General features: G+C 45.9%; 2 pseudogenes; both read left to right on the top strand.

The window, feature by feature from the left end:
- The first annotated feature begins 12,897 nt into the window (after window positions 1–12,897).
- Window positions 12,898–14,634, top strand: LOC125534802 (berberine bridge enzyme-like Cyn d 4 pseudogene; annotated as a pseudogene).
- Window positions 14,635–15,088: 454 nt separating this feature from the next.
- Window positions 15,089–15,853, top strand: LOC147983250 (berberine bridge enzyme-like Cyn d 4 pseudogene; annotated as a pseudogene).
- The last annotated feature ends 3,352 nt before the right edge of the window (window positions 15,854–19,205 follow it).

The raw sequence follows: 19,205 nt of genomic DNA, 5'->3' as shown, positions 1-19,205 counted from the left end.
GGGCAACGCTGAGTATCTTGGACCAGTATAAACGGGCCAAAAAAATCTGCCCCACAGCCATGCATGTAGATTCGCCTGGTCGCCAATCATTGTCGTCCCCAGGGCGGCGTAGGTATCGGCCACTGTGCAGCAGGTGAAGCTAATCATGGCCCCATCTCACTCGCCCGAAGCCACCGCCAACTCCCTCAGCTCTGACGCGTGCTGCTTCGTTGGACACGCTTGTTCGGTACTCGCGCGTGGACGACGTCGTCCAAAGTTAATCCCGGTGTGTGGAGGCCGCCGCCTCAAAGATGGACGACTGACTCACCTGCGTCGACAACGCCGCCCAGCTGGTGAGAGGACACGGTCGCCGCGGCCGTTCGCAGGCTTGAACGACGGAGACGCTCGCCTTCACACGAACGCACCACACGCATGCATTAATCAGGTAAGTACCGATGTTGTTTTTTTACTGTCATCGCTACCTCGCCGGTGGTGACACATCTAGAAGTACAGAAAATAGAGATGAGGCAATGAGAAACAGAGGAGCGCTGGAGCACACACAGAGACGCTTGACTTCTTTCTTTCTTTATTTTTTCACTGATTTTCGCGTACCTGCAACAGACATCCCTGTTTTTTTAAGTACTGACTACCGATTATTACATGGCCAACTCACAACTACGTAGTGAACTCACAGACAAATTCGTTGAACCAAGACCTTACTTGCAGTCATGAAATTACGTTTCACTGAAAAAACACATAAGTTTGCATAAGTTTTAATGAAAAAAAATTAAAGTTCACATAAGTTTTACTAAAAAAACCCGAAGTTTGCATAAGTGTATTTGTTTGTCCAGCAGATACATGGCAATTGTAATTTACATGAGCATTTTCGTACCGTCCTTATCTACAGTTGAGTTAACATGTTTTCCTTATAGAAAACTTGGACCACATACAAGAGAAGCAAAAACTACATGTTGATTATGATGATGATGAATGTAGGATATTTTGTGGTCATAGTAAATTCTCATATCATTTAGTACATAAACAATATTCACAATTTTATTTTATTACCATCAATTGTGTTGACTTTCTTTCATATATATGTATTGACCCTCTTTTTTAAATTAGATGTGACAGATGTAGAATGAACTCATACCACATGATCATATACGAGCAATTCAAGAGGAATTGACGGTATTCTTTCTTGACCATGTCATACCTAAAGATGGAGAATGCCATGTGAAAGTTGAAATTGATTTTAGATGTTAGGGTTTGTAAGAGATGTTATATTGTATATATGTAGTAGCGTCGGATAGATATATACAAAAACTTGTTGTTCGACCAATCTCGAAGAAAGAGAGGTCACTTCTTTCTGTATATGTTCATGACGATCTTGTGTAATTCTTGACTGGAATTTGTTGGCACTGAAACGGTTCCTTAGCTTGTCCTAAGTGACATTTTTATGTGTGACTATATTTGCATAAATGTGTGCATATGAAGAATCATGATGAATCTTCTAAATAATTTTGAGTTTTATACATTGGAAATAGTGGGTGGTCTTTTAATACAGGAGACATGTTGATTAAGGAGAAACGATATTTCTAATTATTTGTACGAGGTGGGAATAAGAGATCGTGTACTTTATAGGGAAATTTCAAATTTATGAATAAATTGTCTTGTATTAAGTTTAATATAATATGTTAATCCAAATAGACGCGTGTTGCGTGTAACGCCCTCGATGTGGCTATATCTCCCACGTGTCGAAGCACGACTTAGAGACATAACCGCATTGAAAGCAATGTCGCAAGTGAGGTAACTTTCACACAACCCATGTAATACATAAAAGAAAGAGATACATAGTTGGCTTACAATCGCCACTTCACACAATACATGAATAAAGCATTACATCAACCAGATACAATCAAGGTCCGACTATGGAACCAAAATAAAAGAAGACTACCCCAAATGCTACACAGATCCCCGATCGTCCCAACTGGGCTCCACTACTGATCAACTGAAATGAAACAACACAACGGACACGAACTTCATCGAGCTTCTCCTTGAGCTTGGTTGCGTCACCTGCACGATATCATCGGCACCTGCAAGCTGGTTTTGGAAGTATCTGTGAGTCACGGGGACTCAGCAATCTCACACCCTCGCGATCAAGACTATTTAAGATTATAGAAAGAGTAAAGGTATGATGTAGAGCTGCAGCAAGCGACTAGCATATTTGGTGGCTAACATATGCGCAAAAGAGAGCGAGAAGAGAAGGCAAACTATCAAAGGGTTCCCATTATAACCCAACCGTGCAAGGAACGCAAAATCCGGAAACATAACACCGATATGACGGAAACTAGGGCGGCAAGAGTGGAACAAAACACCAGGCATAAGGCCGAGCCTTCCACCCTTTACCAAGTATAAAGATGCATTAATTAAATAAGAGATATTGTGATATCCCAAAAATATCCATGTTCCAACAAGGAACAAACTCTAATCTTCACCTGCAACTAACAACGCTATAAGAGGGGCTGAGCAAAGCGGTAACATAGCCAAACAACGGTTTGCTAGGACAAGGTGGGTTAGAGGCTTGGCTTAGCAATATGGGAGGCATGATAAGCAAATGATAGGTATCACAGCATAGGCATAGCAAAAGAGCGAGCAACTAGCAAGCAAAGATAGAAGTGATTTCAAGAGTATGGTCATCTTGCTTGAAATACCGCAAGGAAGAAGAACGAATCCATGAAGAAGACAAACGTACGTAGTCGAACGGTTCCTCACGAACGCGACGTTATCGGAATCAACCCGAAGAAGCAACACCGGAAAGAAGCACACAACATAGTAAACAACCAACACACGAACACGGCATGATATGCGGGATGCGATATGTGATGCATATGCATGATTTGGAAAGGAATGATTGAACCTGGTCTCAACTTGGAAAACCAAGAGTTCCACTAGAACGAGGAGTTAATTTCGGTTGAAATCGATATAAAGATCACCGGAATCGGATGCACGGTTTGGAAATGGCTAGTAAAACAAATATGGCACCGGTCTGCGATAATCAGCATGAGACCATCTAAATGCATCAAGAACAACATGCTACAACACTCCAACATGACAACACAATACATGGCAGGGATCCACTCATGATGCTTGACAAAAGATGAACACTGAGCTACGGCTAATTCACTCACTAACAGGTTCAAACAAGCATGGCAAAAGTGCAAAAGATAACAGGTTTCAGACTTGGTGAAATTAACAGCAAGTCAGGAATTTAACATCAGGAAGCAATGTTTAGAGCATAATAACTACATGCTACAGGAACATATCATGGCAAAGCAAGGCATGGCATGAAGCTACTCTAAGCATATAACAAAAGTCCCTTAGTGACCATGAGCCAAAAAGGGATCAGAAAATACAATCGCAAGCATGTGAACATAGCAAAAACATAAACAGATTCAGACTTTGTGAAAAACTGGAGCAAGGCAAAACAGATAACGAGTAGGCATGTTTACGAGCTCGATGCACTCACTACAAAGCATGGAATGATAAACTAAGTATACACCCAGCAAGTAGATATGGAATAGAAGCTAGACATGGCAAGAACAACATCATAGCATGCACGGATCAACAACAACAAGCTCGGCAAAATTGCTAAACATGTTAACAATCTGCCGGAAACATTTTATAGCAAAAGTAGAGCTTGATTGACTCAAGCTAGTATGCTCCATAATTGCAAACAAAGACATGCATGGATAGAGCACAACATTATCTACAAAACATCCTTACTGATCATGCTTAAAAGAGGCGCGGATCACTAGGAATCAACATGAACATATGGCATAAAAATAATGACAGGGCAAGGACTTAGTGAAATTCGAAGTCCTTGAAATCAGCATCATTGAGTAAGCTACTTTGCATGCTTGTGCTAGTCACCACAAAGATCACAAAAATACATGGCATACACCCCTGTAAAGATGGCATGGCATTCTTCAAAACATATGTAGAGCTCAGGATCATAGCATGCACACATTAATCACGGCAAAAATGACAAAAATGCATTTGCTGAAACAGATCAGAAACTATCATCACATAGCCCTCTTCCAACAGCATTTCGGGCATCAAGATGAGCTCAAATGAAAATGATGCAATGAGATGAAATGATGTACTCGTCGAGACGAACATTTTGATATGCTACACGCATGAATCGGAGTAACGATGATGAAGTTATGATGCTGTGAACATGTGCAAAAATTACTGGGACTTACACTACAAGAAATATGTCAACTTATGACTACCACTATTGGTCACTGAAAGGTCACAAATTTCCATTTATGACCTTTTTGTGACCAAAAACATAAGGTCAAAAGCTAGGCGTCGTAAACTGACTATAGCAACCTTTCTTCTGGAATGGTCGCAAACGTTTATGACCAAAATAAGTCCACTATGGCGTTTTGGTCACTAGCAACCTCCCCAGGCCACGTAGGCATCCAGCGTGGCAAGATGATGTGGCACAAGATTCAGCCCAGTCCAATTCGGTTTTCTACATGGGCCTGGCCCATTAATTCAGCCCATTTATATTTTTTTCCTATGAATTTTTTGTCAGCTTCATGGACCAAGTCCAACATTGCAGCCTTTTTATTTTTGGCCCAGGGCCTTCATTGCAGCCTTTTTATTTTTGGCCCATGGCCTTCATTGCAACATTATAGCCTTTTTATTTTGGGTCGTGGCCTTTTTAGTCCATAGATTTCTTGTTTTGCCCATTATATATTGGAGCTGGTCCCACACGTCAAATATTTCAACATTGCTCAGATTATTTTGATAAGTGGATCCCACTTGTCAGGTTTCCATTTCACACATTTTTAAATCACCATTTCAAACAAAACAGAACAAACATAATTTGTCAAATAACAGTAAATCTGTTCCGATGTCACAATCTATTACAGTCAAGCGGAATAAACAAATCTCTGGCAAGTGAATACAAATAACAGTAAATCCGTTCCAATGTCAAAATCTCCACAATATCACAATGCATCACAGCTTTGCACTTGGCTTCATGGATTTTCACTTCAAATTTGTCCTGGCTCTCCTGTAAAAGAGTGAACACAAAGGCTACCAGCATTAGTGTACTGCTGCTGAGGCCAGAACCAAACAATTGCAATGGCAACACTAATGTAAACAACAAAGTAGATCTACCCACTCGTACGTTCCAGCCTCACCTTTCCCTTCCTGAATTTGGACACTAGCATGCAATACTATAAAGGGCAAATAAAACAATAGACTTGCATAGTGAAATGTTTGCTTTTACAGATCTTATAGAATGATTTGTTTATGCCAGAAATGCATCAGTTTGTACAATACTAGAAAGGGCAAATAAAACAACAGACTTGCATACGGCAAATAACACACATTAACCTGCTGTTGTTCTACACTTCAACTACCACATTCAAGCTCATGTTAGGCACCACCAACACTAACCTACAGGTACCAGCATGGTATATTGGTACAAGTGCAGGTCATGCAATGAACATCACTAGAGGTGCATCTTGAAGGATGCATGTCAACAGCTAGCAAAGTGTAGCATATTGAAGCATGCTTGTCGTGTACCTTCCATTAGAGCAGTAGCCCGTAAGAAGCCCTTCATCGTCTGTCAACAATAGTGGATTCCCTGTAGTAGGCAACAACAAAGAAAATGAGAGATTCAGGGCCTGCAGAGAAACAGAGTTCAAACCATAGCAAATAAGCATACAACTACAACAAAGCAGGGCATAATTCAGTTATAATCTGCATGACAATAACAGTAATACCAATTGTAGTAGTAAGTATACAGTTCTCTAAAATGAGTAGGTAACAAAGCCTCAAAGTATGTAGTGGACAAACTGGCAACCTATTAGTCCAGTATTTGATATACACGTCGCAGCGAATACATTATGCAAACAATAAAGACAAATTTGCAAGTGGGTTTTAGTAGCTGAAGCTTAGAAGTCACTTAGTCCACTAACTAAACTAAGGACCAATTCAATTAGCAGCAGATATATAGCTACCAAACCATATTTTGCAAAGATGTCTCTCCCAGAAAACCATATCCCCTACTCTCGAGCATCCAACAAACAAAGAATAATTCTACAGAGGCATTCATGCAGATAGATATTCCTTCACCTAAGGTTCAGGTAAGTGCAAGAAGCATGAAAGAAACATTTTCAGAGCATCATTAGCCAGTCATACTCTCCGCGGACCCTTTCCACTCCATACTCCATGCCTCATACACTCCACACTCCAGCAACAGCACCTGCAGATTAACAGAAGAAGCATCCGAATGTGTCGGCAACAGCACCTGCACATTACTAGATGTCTGAATCGGGAAGAACATGTTTGAATGGAGAAGACGGAAACAGGACTCAAGCGAACAAGATAGAGGAAAGGAGAGGACCTTCCATGGCCCTCCTCTTGAATCGGCATCGGCATCCCCAGCAGCTTCTCTCTCCATGGCCTCCTTCCTTCACCGTGCAAGGAGGGAGATGAGATGGGAGGGCAGCAGCTTCCGTCTCCATGGACTCCTTCCTTCACCACCAAGGGAGATGAGATGGGAGGACAGTGCCTGCACACGACTGAACGCACACACGCCTACATCAGATGAGATGCGGAGAGGAAAAAAAACCAGAGATAGAAGAAGAAGAAGAGAATGAGAGGAGGGGCCTGACCTCCTACAGTCTCACCCTGGCCATCTAGGGTTCCTGGATCCGTCGAGGAGGGAGGGAGGGAGCGAGGCCTGCAGCTTGTCGAGCGACTCCTGTGCCTGGTCAGAGCTGCGGACGCCGACGAGCCACTAGTCTAGCTGGTGGTGGTGCTGCATCATGGCGGCGCCCTGGATCGGATTAGATCTGCCCCGTGAGGACGGATTTGAATCGGAATGCGAGGGCGGAGGGAGGCGGCGCAGGGGAGGAGGCGGTCCGCCACAGCGAGCCCGCGAGCCCCGTGAGCAGCGCCTCCAGCGCGATGACCAGCCGCTCCAGGAACCGCTCGCAGTCGATGGTGGCGGCCCGGTGGCTCAGCCAGATGCCGCCGCCGAGGACGATGAGGGAGAGGACGGTGGTGGCGACCATGTCCACGACGGCCTCCGTCTCGGGAAGTTGGATCTGAGAGTGGGGAGGGGAGGGATCTGGATCGGGAGCGCGATGGGGAGGGCCGAGCGGCGACCGTATGGGAGGAACGCCGGAGGAGTGGGGTGGGGGCGGCGGCGCGTCGAGATCCAGAGGGAGGGAGTGAGGTTGGGGGCGGCGGCGGGGGATCCAGAAGGAGGAGTGGTGTGCGGCGGCGGTGGATCCAGAAGGGAGAGAGGGAGAGAAGGTGGAGAAGGTTGCGGTGGGGAAGTGGGGGCGTGGGGGGTTGTGTTAGGGCTAGGTGGGTGAGAGGGTGGGGGGCGAGGGCTACCGTTGGATCCACGAGCATCCAACGGTGCTTGATGCATGATCCGCGTGAGATGGCTATGGCCCAATCAGAACGCAGCATGCGTGTATAACGTTATGACCATTTAGTATTGGACGTTATGACCATTCAAAATTGGTCGTGGTCAAAAAAATAAAGTGTAAAATCATGTCAGCATTTTAATTTTTATGTTTTGAGTGTCCAAAATGAATTTTTTTGTGAAGAAGCTATCAAATATTTGCATGAGGTGCATCTTGGAACTCCAAACAATGTTGAGTTGGGGAGTTTTCACTTTCATTGCACAAAAGAGCCATTTTTCATTTTTCGAGTGCCCGAAATGAGTTTTTTTGTGAAGAACCTACCAAATAATTATTGCAAAATTGGACCAAATTATTTTTCTAAGATACTAGGCCATATTTAATGCACAATTGACCAAATGGTTGGGTGTAAAAAGTTTTGATCCACCTCTGGTGAAAAAGACAAATTTCCGCCGATTCAGCTGGAAGCGGGTCAAATTTGAACTGCAGCTACCTCATAGTTTGCTCTTTATTTTTTCTAAAAATCATTTCTAGATACATAAGTATCTATTTAATCAGAGAAACACCAAAAAAAATATAAGATTCAACCACTAGCTAGGAACGGTCATTCCCGCCGTTTTGACCGCATTTTGAAACGGGCATAAAAAATTCAAAAAAAATCAAAAAAATGGGAAACCTTCGCATTGTGTGATTATATGTGGCCAAGTTACTAGGAAAAATAATAAACTTGTAATACGGCAATTATTTTTAAAAAGTGTTCTCAGAAACGAGCTATCATGCGTGAAGATTCATGGCTTTCAAGCCAAATGATCAATCTTATGGCCACATCCATGTGATAGTTTGTTCAAATGATCTCATATTGTGCAGAAGGGTGCATATTGGAATGGCAAACAATGTTGCCTAAGGAAGTTTTCATTTTCGTTGGACGAAAAAACCATTTTCCATTTTTCGAGTGCCCGAAAGGAGGTTTTTTTGTGAAGGAACTACCAAATAATTGTTGCAAAATTGGACCAAATCATTCTTATAAAATATTAGGACATATTTAATGCACAATTGACAAAATATTTGGGTGCCAAAAGTTTTGATCCACCTCTGGTGAAAAAGAAAAATTCCTGCCGATTCAGCTGGAAGCGGGTCAAATTTGAACTGTAGCTACCTCGTAGTTTGCTCTTTATTTTTTCCAAAAATCATTTCTAGTTACATAAGGACCTATTTAATCATAAATACATGGTTTGGTGGCGATACGTCGAGGTTTGGGCGGTGGCCGAGGGCCCCAACTCTAGAGCGCGTAAGCTCGCATGCCCGTCGCGTGGTCACCGCGTGACCGTAATGTTGCCATGTGTTCTGGGTGGCCCAGGCATGTCTAGTGGGTTAGGCACTCCCCAGGTTGGTGCTAGGAAGAAAATTACAACATAAGATTCTCACAAGGAGACCGATCGATGCTCAAACATGAATTAGCAGCCAAGTGTTTGATTAGCGGTACGGGAAATGCACATGGCCAATGGGCGTGAGTTTTGGCTGAGGATGATCATCTACTAAGGAGAATGTCTTCACAAATTTTTAGCTCAAAAGGAGGATCCTAGGTGGTACTTGCTTTGCAAAGTACCACGCTGGACAAAAATATGAATGTTGAAGCTGGGCTCAAAATAATGAATGGAGTGAGCTGAAATTTTTTGGAGGATGGTTATTTGGGCATAGGAAAGAATTGTAGAAAATTGATACCATTTGGACATGCCAAAGAAGTACTTCCTTCACAATGCTCTTCTATGGACAGAAACTTGGGAAAACTAGTGAGAGAGATTGGATGAATGAAATGATCTCAAAATTGGTGTAGGTAAGTTAGTTAGGTATGGTCATATGCTGGTAAATTTTCAGATCATTTGGGTAAGCCTAGCTAGTACTTACTTCACAAAGCTTCTCTTGAGGTAGAAACTTTGAAATTTCCCGAGAAAGATTTACTAGGAAAATTGAGCTGAATATTATCATGTGGCAATGATTTGGGTATGGAAGAGTGCCTGAAAAGTTTGAGGGTAATAGGAGGGGTCTGTATAACACTTGCTTTGCAACGTGCCAATTTGGCCATAAAATATAAATTGAACCTGGGCTCACATAGATGATTTGACTGAGCTGCAATTTGGAGGAGGTTGATAATTTGGGCATATGAAGGAACTGTATAAATTTCATGTCACTTAGAGATATAAAAAAGTTACTTCCTTCACAATGCTTCTAGGTGGACAAAAACTTTGGAAATTTGCCGAGGAAGATTTGCTAGGCAAATGGAGCTGAATTTTGTCATGCGGTAATAATTTGGATAGGAAAGAGTGCCCAAAAATTCCGAGGGCAATCAAGAATATATAAATAGCACTTCCTTCATAAAGTGTTGTCGTGAACAGAATAGGAAAATGAATATTGTTGAATTAGTTTTGAACTAGGAAAGGAAGGATTTTAACATATTTGATGAAGATATGACCCAAAGAATTTATGAGATTTTCTTGGGAATTTTGGAAATGATAGAAATATAGGTTGCTTCACAACCTAGGGCAAAAACTGCCACATGGACATGACACATAGGCAAAACTGATGAGATGGCGCCTAGTCATCATAACCCACCACAATCTACAAGGCTATGACCATCTATATTGGTCATTAACAACTAGAAATAAGGCAGCGGACTAGCACTGTTTGCTTTGTGACCATTTCGTGTAAGGAAATTACGACCTTTCTGACCAAAATGGTCGCAATGGTTTAGGGTTTGGAGCCCCCTGAACAGCTTTTGACCAATTGGTCTAAAATGGTCATAAATTTATGGCCAATTCTTCGAGGGTCACTGACAGAAGGTCATAAGTTGACATATTTCTTGTAGTGTTAGAGAAATTCAACCTCCGGAGAAAGTCAACGGGATCTCGTGGTGCGGGACGGCGCGGTGCATATCTAGGGGGTGGCGTTTGGATCGGGGGCGGGTGGATCTCGTCCCGATCCAAACGGATCCGAGTCGGAGCGGCGCCTGCGAAGAACGACGGCGGCGGAGCATCTCCCGCGAGCGGCGCCGGCGGTGGCCGGAGCGGGGAAGGCCGGGGAGAGAGGCTGCGGCGGCGGTGCCCCGCAGGAGTGGTGGAGACGTAGCGGGGTCGAGGAGGTGCTGGAACTCGGGCGCGGGGTCCTTCGAAGCGGAGCGAGGCGGGCGCGCTGGCGAGTGAGCAGGCGACGGCGGAAGAGATGGCGGCGCGGTGGCATAGCAGGGCGGAGACGGCGGCCGGCGGGCGCGGACGGGCGACGCTAGGCGGCGGAGGACTCGGGCGCTTGGGCGGCGCGGGATGGGCCCCGCGGGCTCGCCCCGGGCCTGGGCGGGCTGCGCGGCTAGGAGGCGCGGGGAGGTCAGGGCGGTGCCAAGTGGCGTCGCGGGAGTGGTGAAGGGCGCCGGCGGCGCTGAGGTGGCGGTGTCTGATTGTCGGAGTGAGGTGGCGGCGGGATGGACATGTCCGGTGCGGAGAAGAAATGTCCGACGGCGCGCAGAGGAGGAGGTTAGGGTTTTATCTGCGCGAAAAATTCCGGGAGGGACACATATTTATAGGTAGAGGGAGCTAAGAGTGTCCAAATTGAGCACGGTTTGCCGTCACGCGATCGTGATCGAACGTCCTAGATGATGGAGGAGGTTTAGATGGGTTTTGAGCCACTTTGGAAGGGGTGTTGGGCTGCAACACACACGGGGCCTTTTCGGTCCCTCGGTTAACCGTTGGAGTATCAAACGAAGTCCAAATGATACGAGACTTGACAGGCGGTCTACCGGTAGTAAACCAATGCCGCATGGCAAGTCTCGGTCGTATCCGGAAATGTTTAACACCTGCACATGAAAAGAGGTAGAAAAGGACATCGGGTGACATAGGAGCGCCGGATTGCAAAACGGACAACGGGGAAAATGCTCGGATGCATGAGACGAACATGTATGCAAATGCGATGCACATGATGAGATGATATGAGATGCATGACACGCAAGCACATGACAAGGCAACAACAGCGAATAACTGAAAGACACATGGCACATCGGTCTCGGGACGTTACATTGCGCGTGCATACTTATTAGTCCAAATAGACGTGCGTTGCACGTGCACACTTACTAGTGTATAAAAAAACATAATTTTGTCAGTATGGAAAGATTAATTAATATGATTGAGCAATTTATTTTAAGATTAATTGATTTAGATTTGATCTTTAGAGATTGATTTTTTAAAACGTAATTTTCTCAGTATGGAAAAATTAATTAATATGATTGAGCGATTTTTTGTAAGATTAATTAATTTAGATTTGATCCTTAAAAATTGATCGTGATTGATTTTTTCACATAAAGGCATTACAAAAATAAGTTGTGCTATTATGAAAAGTTCTGATCCGTTTAGATATTTTTTCATTGTGTGAGAGGTGACACAAAAATAAACTAGTGTGGTGGTGGGAGGGGGACGGAAAAAAAACCCTGCGAAAGTGGTAGGATAAAAAGAAAACCGTGGGCGCAATCCTACCGGCTGCTCTATTAGGAATAGAGATATTAAAGGGGAGTTGGTCACATGTTCAAAAAAAAAGACCACAGTGTTCAGAAAAAGGGGGGGGGAGTTGGTCCCATCTCGTCCCCTCTTCCCTTGGTTTTTCCCTTCTGATGATCCCCTCGCTCTTTGATTTTCTGTTGATTTTTGGTACTCTCAATCGATGCCACACAAAATTGAAACTAACATAAACATAGAGTATATTGAAATATAATAAACCAAATCCATATTTTCCGAAAATCACTTCCTGAATTAACTCAATCAAACAAAATCAAATGTTCCCAAAATCACATCTAAACCAAAACTTTATTTCCTTCACCTATGAATACTAAATTAAATCAAATCTTACCAAACCTCAACTAACTCAAAAATTTCATTGCATTCGCTGCCCATACTCGAATCAAAATTAAATCCTATCAAAATCTTGAATATGGTGTGTGTAATGCACATGTCAGATCTAATAATTTTGATCCACAGAAATATGTATGCACCCGTTGCAACAAACGCGCTCCCTCCATTTTTCGTCGTCAATGAACCGATGAGCCGTCTGTCCGACCTGTGAAAATATGAACTAACAGCCTTGCCAGATTGGTAGTAAGTTTTTTTAACTACTCCCTCCGTTACTAAATATGATTTTTTTAAAATTCCACTATAAACAACATAGGAAGCAAAAATGAGTGAATATACACTTTAAAATATGTGTATATAAGGGAGTATCGTTTTATTTCTCATAAAATGGAAGAAATTTATTGAGTACCAAAGAGATAATTAAATCTATTGAATCCTTTCATTATATACTTGATTCGGAGATCTTAATCTTTGGGGCACAATCAATTCCTAGTTGATTTGGGGAGAGATATCCTAACAACCCTTCAAGATAAGGCTGACCCATGGCAATATAAACGAGGTGAAATAGAGTAGAACAGAAGCACCAGGTCAGTGTAGGAAAAAAAGGTGGATCCATCGAAATGGCAAGCATGGCGCTCGTTCTCACAGTTTGCTTCTTGGGCTTCTTCGTGCCCGCCCCTTCCGTGGCATCGCCCTCCAACAACAACGACTTCCTCCGGTGCCTCTCGACGAACATCCCCAGCCAGCTCGTGCTGACGCCAAGCTCACCGTCGTTCACGCCGCTCCTCGTGTCGTCCATCAGGAACGCCAGGTTGGTGGCGCCGGCTACGGCGAGTCCTCCACTGTGCATCGTGACGCCCACAAACACGTCGCATGTCCAGACCGCCGTGCGCTGCGGGCGACGACACAGCGTCCGTGTCCGCGTGCGCAGCGGCGGGCACGACAACGAGGGCCTCTCGTACCGATCGACCACCCCGAACGGCGAGGCGTTCGCCGTGATCGACCTCGCCAAGCTCCATGCCGTCCACGTCAACCCGCACGAAGCCACGGCGTGGGTCGAGACCGGGGCGACGGTCGGAGAGCTCTACTACCGCATCGCCACGGCCGCGCCAGGGCTGGGCTTCCCGGCTAGCGTGTGCCCGACCGTGGGCGTGGGGGGCATCATCAGCGGCGGCGGCATAGGCCTCATGATGCGCAAGTATGGACTCTCGGCCGACAACGTCCTCGACGCTAGTATGATCGACGCCAACGGGAACCTGCTGGCGAACAAGAAGGCCATGGGGGACGACCTTTTCTGGGCCATCCGCGGCGGCGGCGGCGGGAACTTCGGCATCGTGCTGTCGTGGAAGCTCAGGCTCGTGCCAGTCCCACCGAAGGTGACCTTCTTCAAAGTCGCCAAGACCATGGAACAGGGCGCGGTCGACACGGTGACTAAATGGCAAACGCTCGCGCCGGCGCTCCCCGACGATCTCAGCGTACGTGTTGTCATCGAAAAGAGCCAGGCCAACTTCCAGTCCCTGTACCTCGGTAACTGCAGCACGACAGTGGCGACGATGCGCAGCCGGTTCCCGGTTCCCGGAGCTCGGGGTGACGAGCGCCGACTGCAAGGAGATGACCTGGCTGCAGTACACGGCGTACATATACTTCGGCGACGCCATCAACAGCAAGCCGCTGGAGGCGCTCCTCCTCAACCGGTCCACGACCCTGGGCCCCTTCGTCAAGAACAAGTCCGACTACGTCAAGAAAGCCCTCGCCAAGGAGACCTGGAAGAAGATCTTCCTCTGGCCCAACGGCGCAGCGTCGGGGCAGCTCATCCTCGAGCCGCACGGTGGAATAATGGACCGCATCGGCGCCGCCAAGATCCCGTTCCCCCACCGAAGCAGCGTGCTCTACAACATCCAGTACGTGGAGCTATGGAACGGGAAAGAGGTCGGGGGCAACGTTACGCCTAACTGGATCGGAAGCCTGTACAACTTCATGACGCCGTACGTGAGCAAGAACCCGAGGGGCGCATACGTGAACTACAGGGACCTCGACATCGGCGCGAACAAGGTGGTCGACGGTGTGATAAGCTATGATAGTGCCAAGGTGTGGGGCGAGAGCTATTTTGGCCCGGAGAACTTTAGGAGACTCGCCGAGATCAAGCGCAAGGTGGACGCCAGCGACTACTTCCAGAGCGAGCAGAGCGTGCCGCCACTTCCCTTCAACGAGTAGCTGGTGTAGCTGTGCAAAACAAAACAATCGTGTTTGACCAAATTGTAACTGCTAATAGTTCTGATGGGCTAAAAAGGTTATAACATGTGTCAACATAAAGTCCGTAACTAATGATTTCTGCACAATTTTGGTGCTACAGATATAACGTAGCCGCATAGAATTCAAAACCAAAAAGTTTTTTTTTTCAGATCATGGGCAGCATCATTCACACTTTTGATTGCGAGATAATGTGCAGCATCATTCACACATTTGAGATCTGTTGAGTAGAAACTATAGTCCTGATAACGTCAGGAGATACATTGAACTTGAACCAACATGATCATGCATCATGTTCGGCTTTGCTAAAACATGAGCTGCGGCGTTACAAAATCGACAAACGGTGGGGGGATGACAGCGATAATAGTGAACTTACAGCATCTAACCAGTTACATGCCATAAGTGCTCTCATGGGTGGGCATGTCCATAATAGGCGTCGTATAGACGTGCCGGCTCGGCTGGGGCCGGGCTAGGAAAGGAAGATGGGCTAAAGGGAGGAGAATGCCCTGCCGGTAAACGGTCGCGCCGGTGACCAAATGGCAAACGGTCGCGCCGGTGCTCCCCGACGACCTTAGCATACGTGTCGTCGTGCAAAACCATCAGGCCAACTTCCAGGCCCTGTACCTCGGCAACAGCAGCGCGGCGGTGGCGACGATGGGGAGCCGGTTCCCGGAGCTCAGGGTGACACGTGCCAACTGCAAGGAGATGAGCTGGCTGCAGTACACGGCATACATATACTTCCGCGACGACATCTACAACAAGCTGCTGGAGGAGCTCCTCCTCAACCGGTCCATGACCCTAGGCCCCTTCTTCAAGAACTAGTCAGCCGACATCAAGAAACCCCTGAGCAAGGAGACATTGGAAAAGATTTTCCTCTGGCCCGACCGTGTCGCGACGGGGCAGCTCGTCCTGGAGCCGCACGGCGGAAGAATGGGCCGCATCGCCGCCGCCGACACCCCGTTCCCGCACCGGAGCAGCGTGCTATACAACATCCAGTACGTACCGGAGGCGAGGTTACGCCTGACTAGGTCGGGAGCCTGTACGACTTCATGGCGCCGTTCGTGAGCAAGAACCTGAGGGGCGTGTATGTGAATTACCGGGACCTTGACATTGGTGCGAACAAGGTGGTCGACGGCGCGACGAGCTATGAAAGTGCCAAGGTGTGGGGCGAAAGTTATTTCAGCCAGGAAAACATTAGGAGACTAGCGAAGATAAAGCGCAAGGTGGACGCTGACGACTACTTCCGGAGCGAGCATCCCACCACTTCCCTTGAACCAGTAGTGTAGTTGTGCAAAACAAAACAATCATGTTTGACAAAATTGTACTCCCTCCATCCAGAAATATTTGTTGAAGAAATGAATATATTTAGACGTATTTTAATTTTAAATAGATATACATTCATTTTTATATTTTTCTCCGACAATTATTTCCTGATAGAGAGAATAACTACTAATAATTCTGATGAGCTAAAAGGTTATAGCAACTGCCAACGTAAAGTCCCTAACTAATTCACACAAAAAAAATAAGTGGACACCGGATGCAAACTTCCGCTCGTGCATACCCGAGGGGATCTACCGACACTTGTCCTCCTGATGCATCCACTTGTCGCAAGCGGACAATCTGCCATGGCTCCACTAGGGCAGTGGTTGAGGTCAGAATAAAGGTATTAATCCGGGTTCACTTACGAACCAGGACCAAAGGGTGCATCAGTTCCGGCTCGTGAGGTCAGCGCGCCGGCCGGAACTCGGGGGCCATCGGTCCCGGTTCCAGACACGAACTGGGACCAATGGGCCTCGCTCCTGGCCTAGCACCTTTAGTCCCGGTTGGTGGCTGAAACCGAAACCAAAGGTCAGTCTCTATCCCGATTCTAGCCATCAACCGGGACTAAAGAGAAGCCTATATATGCCCCCGCCCCTACCCGCTCGCTCACTGCTCAGTTTTTTGACCGGCCGTGTGGGAGAGGTGTGTGTTGCTCTAGCTCTCACATCCTATGTACATGAGGTGTTCGATGAAATGGTCGAGCCACACTTAAGCTTTCTCCTCTTCAAGCTCGACCTTCAAGCTCCCTTTTCTCCAAGATTTGTCTAGGTTTGGCGGACCGTCCTGTCCCGTCCCCGTCCTCACCGCCGTCGTTCGCCTGTGCCGATCTCGTCGCCGGCACCACCGTGGTGAGCCTCTTACTCTTATCTTCTTTCTAAAAGAAAAAAAATCTTACTTGTATGATTTAGATATATATATTTGTATAATTTTCTTACTTTTATTATTGTTAGTTATTATATAGTGCCATGGTTTTGGTATCCGCCCCCGTCGGCCTTCGTCCTGTCTATGATTCGGATGTGGTATATTATCTTTTATAACTATTTGTTTCATTTAGTGTTTATGACACTTATGCCGACCCTCTTGTCGAGAGGTTAAATTTAATTGAAAAATAAAAACAATTACTTGAAGAAAAAATTGAAAAAAATTGAAGAGGAGAAGATGCAATTGGAGTTGCATGTTGCCGATGTCGTCAATGATCACAAGATCAAGATGGATGCAATGCGCTTGAATATTTAGAAAGATTAGAAAATATGACATTCATACTGAGGCTTGGTATCATTATGCCGTTGGATCAATTGTTACCTTAATTGCGATTATGATTGCATTTGTTGTTGCATTTAAATATTTTACATAGTTTCAATGTATTGTTTAATTAGATGCTCTAGAGAGTTATATGTTGTTCAATGAGAATTAAAGATCAGCACAACTTCATTGGAGTCGACCTGATGCCACTACAAGAAACCTATTAATCCATGATGGATTTCTGATGACATTCCCGCAAACCGTCATGGAAACCGTCACTAATTACCAAAGTGCGAATGGGCCTCAAAATGACAACTCGTTTACTACGAACACCGAGGGACCGTCACAAAAACTGTCACAGATTGATCAACCGGGCCTAGTCGGGCCTAGCCTCTTTTTCTTTATGTACCATTTGGACTGTCATGGATGGCTCTTGTGTTTCGTGTAGTAGTATGTGTTTTTTGTTTGACCCACGTGTTAATCGGATGCAATCAACATTACACATACATAAAAAAAGAGAGCGAAACTGAGAGCGCGCGACGGCGCGAGGAGGAAAATTTCAATTCTCCAACGCGGGGGGTAAAAAATCTGGAGCCAGCCCATTTAACTATAGAGTCCACATCCACACTAGCCTAACCCTAAATATCCTTCTCCGATCTCCTCCCGTCCCCAACTATCAGCCGCCGCCGCTCCACCTATCATCCCCGCGCTTCTCCATGTCGTTGCCGGCGGCGCCAGCGCTGAACCACCCCGCATCGGAGCCCTACCCTACTACCCCACGCCATGCCCCTCCCCATTCAGACCACCCCCTTGAGCTATGGCGGCCCGGTCCTACCCCTGAGCCGTGGCGGCAGTGGCGGCGGCTGGACAAAGTGCCGGATTTGGAAGTCCCCGAGGTCACCGGCTGCGGGAGTGTTGGATTTGGAAGTCCCTTAGGTTGCCGGCGGCGGGAACGGACCCATCTCCATCCGGCGGCGAGCAAAGGCGAGTTACAGGAGGTGGCTACAGTGCCCTGGATCCAGAGTAGATGGACGGCCCTTGTAGCCGGGTCCAATTGTCCGCCAGCCACGCCGACGTTAGTCCCCTCATCATCGCGGCCATCTTCTCCATCCGTAGCGCGCGTCTCCTCAAGGCAATGCTGTGGAGGTAATATTTCACCGAAGGTAATATTGTGATGTAGTGTAGCTAGTAAAATAAAGTTCATTCAGAGTTTGCTTTTAAAACATCTGATTTAGAGGCTAAAGCAGAGGAGAAATAGCTAAGTCAGCTAGCTTAGACAAACAGAGGAGGATCCTTTGTGTTTCATATTCTTAGAGCAAGTCAGCTGAAACTCTGAAAACTTAGGGTGGACATTGGCGAGTGCATTCTTATTTGTTCTTTTCCTGATAGTTTTTTGTAACAAAATAATACTAATCTGGAAACAACCAAACAGTACACTTAAGGGATACATTTTCCATAGCCCACTGATTCATCTACCCGATCTATACATATAAACCAGACATTTTTTGTGACTGCATACGTCTATACTCAATAGTAATATTTTTCCCATCCTCGTTGATTTGTAAAGGGAGAGCACATAAATATTTTGCAGAGGCGCACTATGCATCTGATAAATAAGCAAAATTATGATTTTAAAAAGGCAATGTAAAAATATCCTCTAGAGAAAATGTTAGTGTATAGCTATGGCGTGTTTTAGTTTGTACTGATAATCTGTTACCAGGTCTAAAATTGGCTCATAGACATTCTTTTGTTTTTACTGATATGTATTGTTATCGTATAAACAGGGATCTTTTGTTGTTGTTGAAAGCAAGGTATTACTAACTGACAAGTTCCATCGATTGTGTGTCTCCTCAAGACAATGTTCATAAAGTCGCTGCTTCTGCCAGCTTCTGCCTTGCCGCTGCATGGAGTCGCCTCGCCGCCGCCATAGCCGCCCATCGTCACTTGCCAGCAAGGTAACTTATTCCCAACCCCTGCTCTCGTGCTGTTGCTTGTCGTGGTCGACCTGTCTGCTGGGCGCTTTCTTGCTACTACCATACTACATGTGTGCTTGCTGCTGCCATACTACTTG

This window comes from Triticum urartu, chromosome 2A, assembly GCF_056163025.1.
Source record: "Triticum urartu cultivar PI428250 chromosome 2A, HENAU_Tu73, whole genome shotgun sequence".
NCBI classification, from domain to species: Eukaryota; Viridiplantae; Streptophyta; class Magnoliopsida; order Poales; family Poaceae; genus Triticum; species Triticum urartu.
This window is presented reverse-complemented; position numbering and strand designations above follow the sequence as displayed.